The sequence below is a fragment of the Pogona vitticeps genome, chromosome 9, assembly GCF_051106095.1.
Source record: "Pogona vitticeps strain Pit_001003342236 chromosome 9, PviZW2.1, whole genome shotgun sequence".
Classification (NCBI taxonomy): domain Eukaryota; kingdom Metazoa; phylum Chordata; class Lepidosauria; order Squamata; family Agamidae; genus Pogona; species Pogona vitticeps.
This window is the reverse complement of record NC_135791.1, coordinates 19728722-19738633: the sequence shown is the minus strand read 5'-3', so window position 1 is coordinate 19738633 and position 9912 is coordinate 19728722. Positions and strand designations below refer to the sequence as shown.

The following is a 9912-nucleotide window of genomic DNA, read 5'->3' as shown; positions in this document are numbered from 1 at the left end:
TAAATCTTGACTAGAGGCTCCTTAGGGTTGCAATCCTGCTTTTTTGCTTATTACATTCCTTAACATTATGCACATTGGGGGCACTTTGTAAGTAATATTTTTTTGTAACATTAAAATAAGGTAGACTTAATGATGCTTTGGCCTTTATCCACCTTTGAATATTTTATGTGGTAACATTAGACATGAGAACTAATTTTTCAATTCTACAATGCAGACTGAGAAAACTGAGGGAACCCTGTCAGAAAAAGTGAGTATTGATCACAATTTTGCATGCGGACATTATTTTACTGATACTGGAAGTTTTGATGATTCCCAGGAGTTACTGTGGCAAGGAGAGATCTTTGCTTCTGACTTATGGCAACTAGTATATAGTATATGGGGCACCAACAAGGAAACACACTGATTGAGCAAGTTTCAAAAATCAGACTTTCTTGTTCTCTGAGAAGGAAAACTGGTGGTTGATTGATTCTTATCCCCATGTTCCTTTCTTCCCTGTGTTCTCACCTTTCTGTCTTCTTTTACGTTAAAAGCTCCATTACACCAAGGGCTTGGTCACTTTCGCTGCCACTCTAAAGTCAATGACTGTGTGCATGGAATCACCATATAAACAAGAATAACATTAATGAGGCTAAATAAGATGGCTAAATAAGAGTCTTTGTCTAAGTCTGAGTGTTAAAAAAGGCTGTACTTTTCTAGTTTGTAGACTCAAGCTACCTTTGGGAAGCTAACACCAGAAGACTATATCTGCGATAATACCGAATTAGTAGAATTTCTTCTGTTTTACATGGATGTATCTAATACAGAAAGCAATTGATAGGGCAGGATGGTGCTCCAGGGAGTTTTGTACTGGTGTGACATTCCCGCATGTGATGTTTCTCCTTGTGTTTTTATTGCAACCTCTGTTAAAGGCTTTTTTCCTGACTTTTAAACCTAGGAGTCTGTTAGGTTGTCTATAAGTAGAAAAAAACCCTAAAGCCAACACATCAGCACCCAATGTTCCCATGATTATGTGGAAAGCAACAAAAGAAGGCAAACAATGATATGCATATTGTAAAGTTTTGCCTACCAAAATCCACTCCAGTAATCTCAGTCTCCCCAATACTAACAAAAGGCATTTGGACAAACTGTAGACTGTGGTTTGGGAGAGATGCTACCGGCTATGATATCAAGACACTCGTTTTTCCTATCCCATTGTTACGTTTAGTCAAATGTACATTTTTGGAAAAGGTCAAAAACCATCAGAACTCTATGTACGGGATTTAAGATTTGCCCTCTAAGGGCAAATTGTTTTGCAGGTCAGATGACATGCCCACCCCAGTCTTTGCTCTTCCATTCCAGCACTTTCTGTCCATGTTTTTCACTTTTCAGGTGATGGGACCTGAAAAATGAAAATCCCTTCAACAGCCTTAATCTTTCTGTCCCTCACCACCCATGGGATGCTGTTTCATTACTACATTTCGCCACTTCTCTCTCATCCTCTATAGCCTGAAGGTCAACTGCCACCATCCTTATCCCAGAGTAAAGCCAATCTGAAGGACATATGACTGAACTGAACACCTCTTCTTCCATTTCTCCTTTTCTTTTCTGAAGCTGTTCTTTACCCGTTTTGGGTGTTTTGCTTAGGACTTCCTCAGGGAGTAGTGCAGGGACTTGATGTCTTATTCTCCTGTTCTCTAATGATTCTATTGAGACAAAGGAAATGCCTGACGAATGGCAAGAAAATCTACCATCACACCAGGGCTGGATGAGGTATAGTGTGGATAATAAATGCCCCACTTGGAAGAGGCCCCAAATAAAGAGCATTTAGATGTCTTAATGAAGGTTTATCAACTGTCACTCTCTGAAAATGAAATGTCACTGAACTCTTCTTTGCTATAGGTAAGAGAAACTCTGCATGAAATAAAATCAGGGGTGAGTATTGCTAATAATTCTTTGTAACCATTCCCCCCCCCCCCAGTTTTTGAAGAGGCATCTCATATAATAGTTCAGATCAGGGCTAGTTATAGGGAGAACATAAAATCCCTTAGTGGACCACTACAAAAATTAAACAAATATTATAAGGAACATATGGAATTTTTGTTTCATATAATTCTTGTTGTATTAGCTTCAGTGAGTGGCAGACTTTTACTGGGTACAATTCCCAATCCTGGTTTCAATTTATAAATCCCTAAATGACTGGGTTCAGGCTATTTGGGGGATGCTTTTCTCCATATCAAGCTCCCTGGTCTTTAAGATCTTTTACAGGAGGCCTTTCAAGCACCACGTTCAGAAAACCTCACTGGGCAGCCATGCACTCAGGGAAAGCTTGCCTTAAGAGAAAGGTCTTTGCCTGTCTGCAAAAGGATAGTAAAGATGGGGCCAGTCTAGCCTTTTGAGGGAGGGTGTTCTAAAATCTGAGAGCCACAACAGAGAAGGCCTTCTCCTGCGTCCCCACTAGACACACCTAGACGTTTGGTGGGACCAAGAGGAAGGCCTGATGGTCTTAACAATCAAACAGGCTCATAAAGCCTTGAGAGAGCCACTTAGGGTTTTATAGTTTGGAACCATCCCTTTAAATTCTGCCATTATTATTTTTTTATGACGTGATTCTTCTATTTCATAATTATTGTAGGATTTCTGTTCTTTAAACTATTTCTGTTAGACAACCTGAGTCACTTTACAGGGAGAAAGGAGGGGTATAGAATTAATTAATTAATTAATTAATTAATTAACACTAAATGAATGTACATTATAAAAGATATTATATTGATATGATTCAATAGTATAGATTTAATGATAATTCAGCTTCAGACCTCTTCTGTGAAATTTGAAACAGAATGAATAAGAAATAATTCTATATTTCTATGTTGTAGATCGACAACATCAAGTCAAAAGTGCCAGAAGCTGTGAGTACTGCTGCTAATTTTGCAGGGAAAATAGTTTACTTTGTACTGAACATATAATATATAGTAGGACCCTTGTATCTGCAGGATCAGGATCCACTGATTCACTTATCCATGGTCTGAAAATATGAAAAATATTAAAAGAAAAATTCCAGGAATTTTATATATATTTAATGATGAAGTTACCAGAACTAGTTACTAGAGGAGATAGAGAGCATGCTCTGTATAGTATTTGCTATTATAAAAATATTTGCTATAATCCGTGTATTTCAGCATCCATGGCTGGCAGGGGTGGTGGTGGTTGGGTCCTATTCCCTGTGGATACAGAGGTTGGCCAGTGGGCAGAATTTCCCTGACTAGGTGATTCCCAGTTGCTGCCACAAGGGATGGGATCTTCGCTTCTGAACATTCTAATTAGTGTATTAAAGGCAAAATGAATCATGTTCCCTTAAGCTTTGCTTTAAAGCCCATAGAATCTATAGATCTTGTATTGGGGAAAAGATTGTTTGCTTTCCTCTTTTCACCTTCTTCTCTTCCCTCTTTTATTTTCTGTGACTCTTTTCTTAATGAAGATTTGTCTGCTGTCTATCTCTAAGAATATCATTGTACTTTGTTGTAGGGACACACTGTTTTTAATACAGCCAAATCACTTGTGAGTATTTCTAACAATTTTTATGGTCAATGCTTTAGTTTTTAGTTTACTGAGGCATTTCATACAAGAATCCATATTTGATTGTCTGAAGAGATGTGGGGACAAAGGTCCATAGCGGTACAGTATATTAAATAATTAAGATGCATAGTGTATGCTACTACAATACAGTTTGACTTTGTGTGTACATTAAAACACTACAGTTGTTCTTTTTTTTATATAAATTGGATACCATGCCAATATTCATGAATCTTCACAACTGGCTAATTTCCCAGTTACTTCCTTGCTGAACTGAGATGCCTCCAAGTGCCCTTTCAAAACTGTTGTTATAAATCCACTATGAGTGAAAGTTTCTTCTGTTCTTTCAATTATTTTGCTTTGATCTTAAATTTCATGGATCCTACCTGCTTCTCATTCTCTTTTCAGATTGGAAGGTGTTTTTTTAAATGTCATTCTGAAGCAATGTGTGCATTGATGGTGCTAAATGAACGATATGAACCAGGAGGTTTTTGGTTGACTAAGGACTGGTTTGTTCTACCCACCTCCAGGCCTAAGAAGTAACTGTGTTTTTTTGCATTGCAGGTTGACAAAGTTGGGCATTTATTGGGTCATTTAGTGAGTATTGCTGTCTTTTAATTTCCACTAAATTATCAAAGACCAAAATCAGTTTGTCTGACTCGAGAAACCCCGGACTTCCATGCTGATGTATGCTGTTTGCATTTGACATCTCACACTGATTGTCATAAATGTAGGATGAGCTTCTGTTGTAGCATGAGTATGTGTTGTGATTTCATGCTGACCTTTACACACGGATTAGTTAGATGAAATCTCATCTCAATCACCTATGAATTACCAAAACCGTTCCCTCGAAAATAAGGCCTAACCTGAAAATAAGCCCTCCTATGGTTCGTCAGGATTCTTGTAATATAAGCCCTAACCAAAAAATAAGCCCCAGTTAAGTGAAACCCTGACCTCCAGCATTTTGGGAGCAAAAAAATTATGAGCCCCTGTCTTATTTTTGGGAAAACATCTCTGAGGCAGTGGCCCACCTCCCGACTGCTCCTTCCTTGTCCCATCCTCACCCTGTCCCTTGCTTGTGGAAGGAGGGGGCGCTGAAGGATTCATCAGCTGCCACTGGCAAGCTGGCTAAGGCTTGCCCTGGGGAGTCCCTCCGCTCAGGCTACTCATGGGGGAGGTGACTTAGCTGGCACCATTCTTTGCCCTAGACAAGCACTAACCCGGGGCAGCTGCAGCAACATCGTTCAACAGCAAAAACAGGAAAAACAAACAGGGGGATCCTTGCTCCCTCAGAGGTTGAGGAAGATGTTTGGAAAATATGAGGGCTTGAATGTTCTTGTGGCATTAGAAGTTGCTCCTCATAAAAGCATTGCTTGCACGTGATTTTTGCCTCTCTTGTCCATATGGGTGGCAAGAAAAGGAGAAGAAATACTAATGATTGTTGTTGATTTCTTCCCATTAAATAGTTCCGAAAGAAGAGATCTGCAGTAAGTATGTCTTCTTCTTTGTTTCTTTTGAGATATATCCATTTCAATACATATGAATGTGAGTAGACACACAAACACAGACACAGAGAGAGAGAGAGAGAGAGAGAGAGAATGAGAGAGAGAGAGAGAAATATGCAGGAACAGACATTAATCTCAATTGGTATTAGGATTAATTTTATTTGTAGTTGTCTTCTCACCTGACTGTCCTCTAGAATAACCAACAGGGAATATCAGCTGGACATTGTCAGCCAAGAGAAAAGTTGGACACTGACCTGACATCTGTGGGACTGTCTGTCACATCCAATTTTAAAAGATCCCTCAGCAGATCATGCATCCTGTTGGCATCTGAGCTTTTTCAGTCAACCTGCTAAGACTTGTTCACTTGCTCTCTGTCACTGTGAATTCGCTGAGAAGGAAAGATACCTAAGTAGTGCGCTTTTAGATACCTGTGTTTGCCTAATGTGCTTTCATTATGAGGGAGGAAATTTTGAGCAATTGTGAAGGTGAGCAAAGTGGAGAACCAGATAAGTTTTGAAGTACTCATTGGGGAGCGATATTCCTTTGAGGAATACCGTTTTGCTGTTTCTTTACTGAGACGTAACTCTACTCAAGAAATAGAACTTTGTTTCAATACAATACTCATTTGATCCTTCTAGCTCTTGGCGTATACTTTCCAGAATGTATTGCCTGCTTGCCCTCCTGGAAGATGAATAACTGTTCCTCTCTCTTTTTCAGGAGCCTGAACCTGTGCTAAGCCTGGTGAGTCCTCACAAGGGGGCGTAGGCAGCCCAGGGAAACGTTTCCCACTTCTAAGGATACTTTCTATACCTCGGTTGTACTGCAACAGCAGTCACGCGGGATAAATACCGGGAGAGTGCCCCAATTTCTTTCACGTTACCAATTCATTTTTTTTTCTGAGTCGAATTGTTATGGCCAGCTAAACCATGGTACCAATAAAGAGTTCTATCTTCTCTTGTTTGATGGGGCACTAAACCCAAGTCACTTTATATTTTTTTTGTTTTTTTAAACGTATTAAGGGTACATCGCTATGTCAGATACTATTTTCTAATGGGAAGATTTTCCTCCCTTGCGCTGGAGCTGCTGAAATTAATGTGTTGCACTAAATGAACCTAGCACCCCCACCCAGGGCTGTAGCACGTCCAGACAGCAGGTGGAGTAAGGCAACATTTCACTCTCTGGCTGTAGATTGTATGAGTTTAACCAAGGTGAAAGAACAAACATTGGCTTTGATGTGAGGTTGCAGCATATTGAGAGACTTCCTTGATCAAAAAGTCACTAGAATATGTGTCACATACAGAGTAAAAGTCTGCTAAGCTGAGTGATTTCGATCTATCCCTCTCTTCTCCCTCTATGTTCAGAGCAGAGGGATTAGCAGCCATTTGTTTTGAGACGGTTCTGCTTCCTCTCCTCTGAGAAAGTCAAATCTAGTTGAGGTCCCTAGATAAGTCAGGATATACTTTGAGTTTAAGCAAAGCAAAAAAGAAGCTGTATCTCTTAGAAGAGCCAACACTCGACTCAGAGACCTCATGAACACCGTCACACAATCTCGAAAAACAAATTAATTGCTTGCTTACCTGCTGAAAAGTAAGAATAACTCTGGCTTTCTCTATTTTAGGTTAGTGATCTTCTAAGCGGCGGTGGAGTGAGTATTATAATTAATCAACTGATAGAGAAATTGCAATAAAGAACTTTGGCTCTTTGACTTGTTAACAACGACATGGGCAAAGAGGTCTGGCCTGATGGGAATATTTAGGAACATTATTCAAGAAGGAGAATAGCTGTTGATTTCCATATTTTTGGCTGTTTATGCAGTGAGACATCTTGTGCCACTGAGCCCTGTCCCTTCTCCACTGTCCAAAGCTTCCTCCTTGTCTTTCTCCTTCATCTTACCTGTCACCTTTATGCCCGCCTTTCTACTAGAAAATAATACTCAAGGCAGCTGACAAGAATCCTTCCCAGAGAAAAACTAAACCAAACGACTTGATAGCTCAGTGGTCTGGCTCTCTAGCTGCCGAGCCAGAGGTTGGGAGTTCAGTTCCCCACTGTGGCTCCTTCAGAGGGGCTGGACCCGATGATCCTTAGCTTCTGCAATTCTGAGATTCTTAGCATCGTTAGAGTTGTTGCAACACTGAGAACCATAAAATCCATGAAAAAAAAAGGAAACGAAAACCTATTAAATAAAAATGTAAAATAAGGGAATGAATGCAAATATATAAATATTACAGTCAGGGAGAGGTTATACACCCATGAAAAAGACATGTTTTCACATGTTTCTCAGGGCAGAAAGAGAGAAAAAGGATGGGAATTTTGAAGGATGTGCCTTCCACAGTTTGGGAGTCATACAGGGAGAAGCTCTCCCTCTCACGCCTGCCTTGTTTATCCATACAACACCGAAAGAACACTTGGCTTCTAATGTGAAAATCAACCAGATGACTATATTGATCTGCATTCTCCCCTCTGTCCCCCCTTTTCAGAGAGTTGGTCTTTCTCTCTGGTTAGCGCAATGTACCCATTATGTCTACTCGTCTTCTCTTTGCTTGTCAGTTTTATGTTATCGGTGGCGGCTCTGGCTTGGTGACCCTAATCAGGTTATAGATAGGAAAGTCTTGTGCTTTAAGCTGTGGAGAACAAGGATTGAAGGGCTGAAAATGTGGCCACAGGCATGACCAGAGTGTCCAACCTCTGAGGCAGTGGCCCACCTCCTGACTGCTCCTTCCATTGTCCCATCCTCACCCTGTGCCTTGCTTGTGGAAGGAGGGGGCGCTGAAGGATTCATCAGCCGCCACTGGCAGGCTGGCTAAGACTTGCCCTGGCGAGTCCCTCCTCTCGGGCGATTCATGGGTGAGGTGACTTAGCTGGCACCATTCTTTGCCCTGGACAAGCACTAACCCAGGGCAGCTGCAGCAACATCATTCAACAGCAAAACCAGGAAAAACAAACAGGGGGATCCTTGCTCCCCCCCCCCCCGGAGGTTGAGGAAGATGTTTGGGGAATGTGAGAGCTTGAATATTCTTGTGGCATGAAAACTTTGCTTGCAGGTGATTTTTGCCTTTCTTGTCCATATGGATGGCAAGAAAAGGAGAAGAAATACTAATGATTGTTCTCAATTTCTTCCCATTGAATAGCGCCGAAAAAGATCTCCAGTAAGTATGTTTTTTTCTTTGTTTCTTTTGAGATATATCCATTTCATGTGAATGTGAGTAGACCCACAAACACATACGCACAGAGAGAGAGAGAGATGCAGAAACACACATTAATCTCCATTGATGTTAGGATTAATTTCATTTGTAGTTGACTTGGCACCTGACTGTCCTCTAGAAATAGGGAATATCAGCTGGAGATTGTCAGCCAAGAGAAAAGTTGGACACTGACCTGATGTTTGTGGGACTGTGTGTCTCATCCAGTTTTGAAAGATCCCTCAGCGGATCATGCATCCTGTTGGCATCTGAGCTTTCTCAGTCAACCCGCTAAGACTTGTTCACTTGCTCTCTGTCCCTGTGAATTCGCTCTGAAAGAAAGATACCCAGGTAGTGCGCTTTTAGATACCTGTGTTTGCCTAATGTGCTTTCATTATGAGGGAGGAAATTTTGAGCAATTGTGAAGGTGAGCAAAGTGGAGAACCAGATAAGTTTTGAAGTACTCATTGGGGAGCGATATTCCTTTGAGGAATACCGTTTTGCTGTTTCTTTACTGAGACGTAACTCTACTCAAGAAATAGAACTTTGTTTCAATACAATACTCATTTGATCCTTCTAGCTCTTGGCGTATACTTTCCAGAATGTATTGCCTGCTTGCCCTCCTGGAAGATGAATAACTGTTCCTCTCTCTTTTTCAGGAGCCTGAACCTGTGCTAAGCCTGGTGAGTCCTCACAAGGGGGCGTAGGCAGCCCAGGGAAACGTTTCCCACTTCTAAGGATACATTCTATACCTCGGTTGTACTGCTACGGCAGTCACGCGGTAGAAATACCGGGACGAGTGCCCCAATTTCTTTAACGTTACTAATTCATTTTTTTCAAGTTGAATTGTTATGGTCAGCTAAACCATGGTACCAATAAAGATTTGTATCTTCTCTTGTTTGATGGGGCACTAAAGCCCCGTCACTTGAGGTTTTTATCTTTAAAAAAAACATATTAACGGTACATCGATATGTCAGATACTATTTTCTAATGGGAAGATTTTCCTCCCTTGCGCTGGAGCTTCTGAAATTAATGTGTTGTGCTCAATGAACCTAGCACCCCCACCCAGGGCTGTTGCGTTTCCGGACAGTAGGTGGAGTAACACAACATTTCACTGTCTGGTTTCAGATTGTATGAGTTTAACCAAGGTGAAAGAACAAACATTGGCTTTGATGTGAGGTTGCAGCATATTGAGAGACTTCACTGCCTTACTTGATCAAAAAGTCACTAGAATGTGTGTCACATACAGAGCAGAACTCTGTTAGCAGAGTGATTTCGATCTATCCTTCTCTTCTCCCTCTATGTACAGAGCAGAGAGATCAGCATCCATTTGTTTTGAGACGGTTCTGCTTCCTCTCCTCTGAGGAATTCAAGTTTAGTTGAGAGCCCTAGATGAGTCAGCAAATACTTTGAGTTTAAGCAGAGCAAAAAAGAAGCTGTATCTCTTAGAAGAGCCAACACTCGACTCAGAGACCTCATGAACACCGTCACACAATCTCGGAAAACAAACTAATTTATTGCTTACCTGGGGAAAAGGAGAATAACTGGCTGTCTCTATTTTAGGTTAGTGATCTTCTAAGCGGCGGTGGAGTGAGTATTATAATTAATCAACTGATAGAGAAATTGCAATAAAGAAATTTTGCTGTTTGATTTGTTAACAACAAGGTGGAAAAAGAGGT

General features: G+C 40.8%; 1 long non-coding RNA gene across 1 annotated transcript; it reads left to right on the top strand.

The window, feature by feature from the left end:
* Positions 1–214: 214 nt before the first annotated feature.
* LOC110070363 (uncharacterized) lies at positions 215–6698 on the top strand. The gene is made up of 8 exons (XR_013538505.1): positions 215–247; positions 1879–1911; positions 2853–2885; positions 3502–3534; positions 4114–4146; positions 5016–5036; positions 5772–5795; positions 6673–6698. It is a non-coding gene; the product is annotated as an uncharacterized LOC110070363 (long non-coding RNA).
* The last annotated feature ends 3214 nt before the right edge of the window (positions 6699–9912 follow it).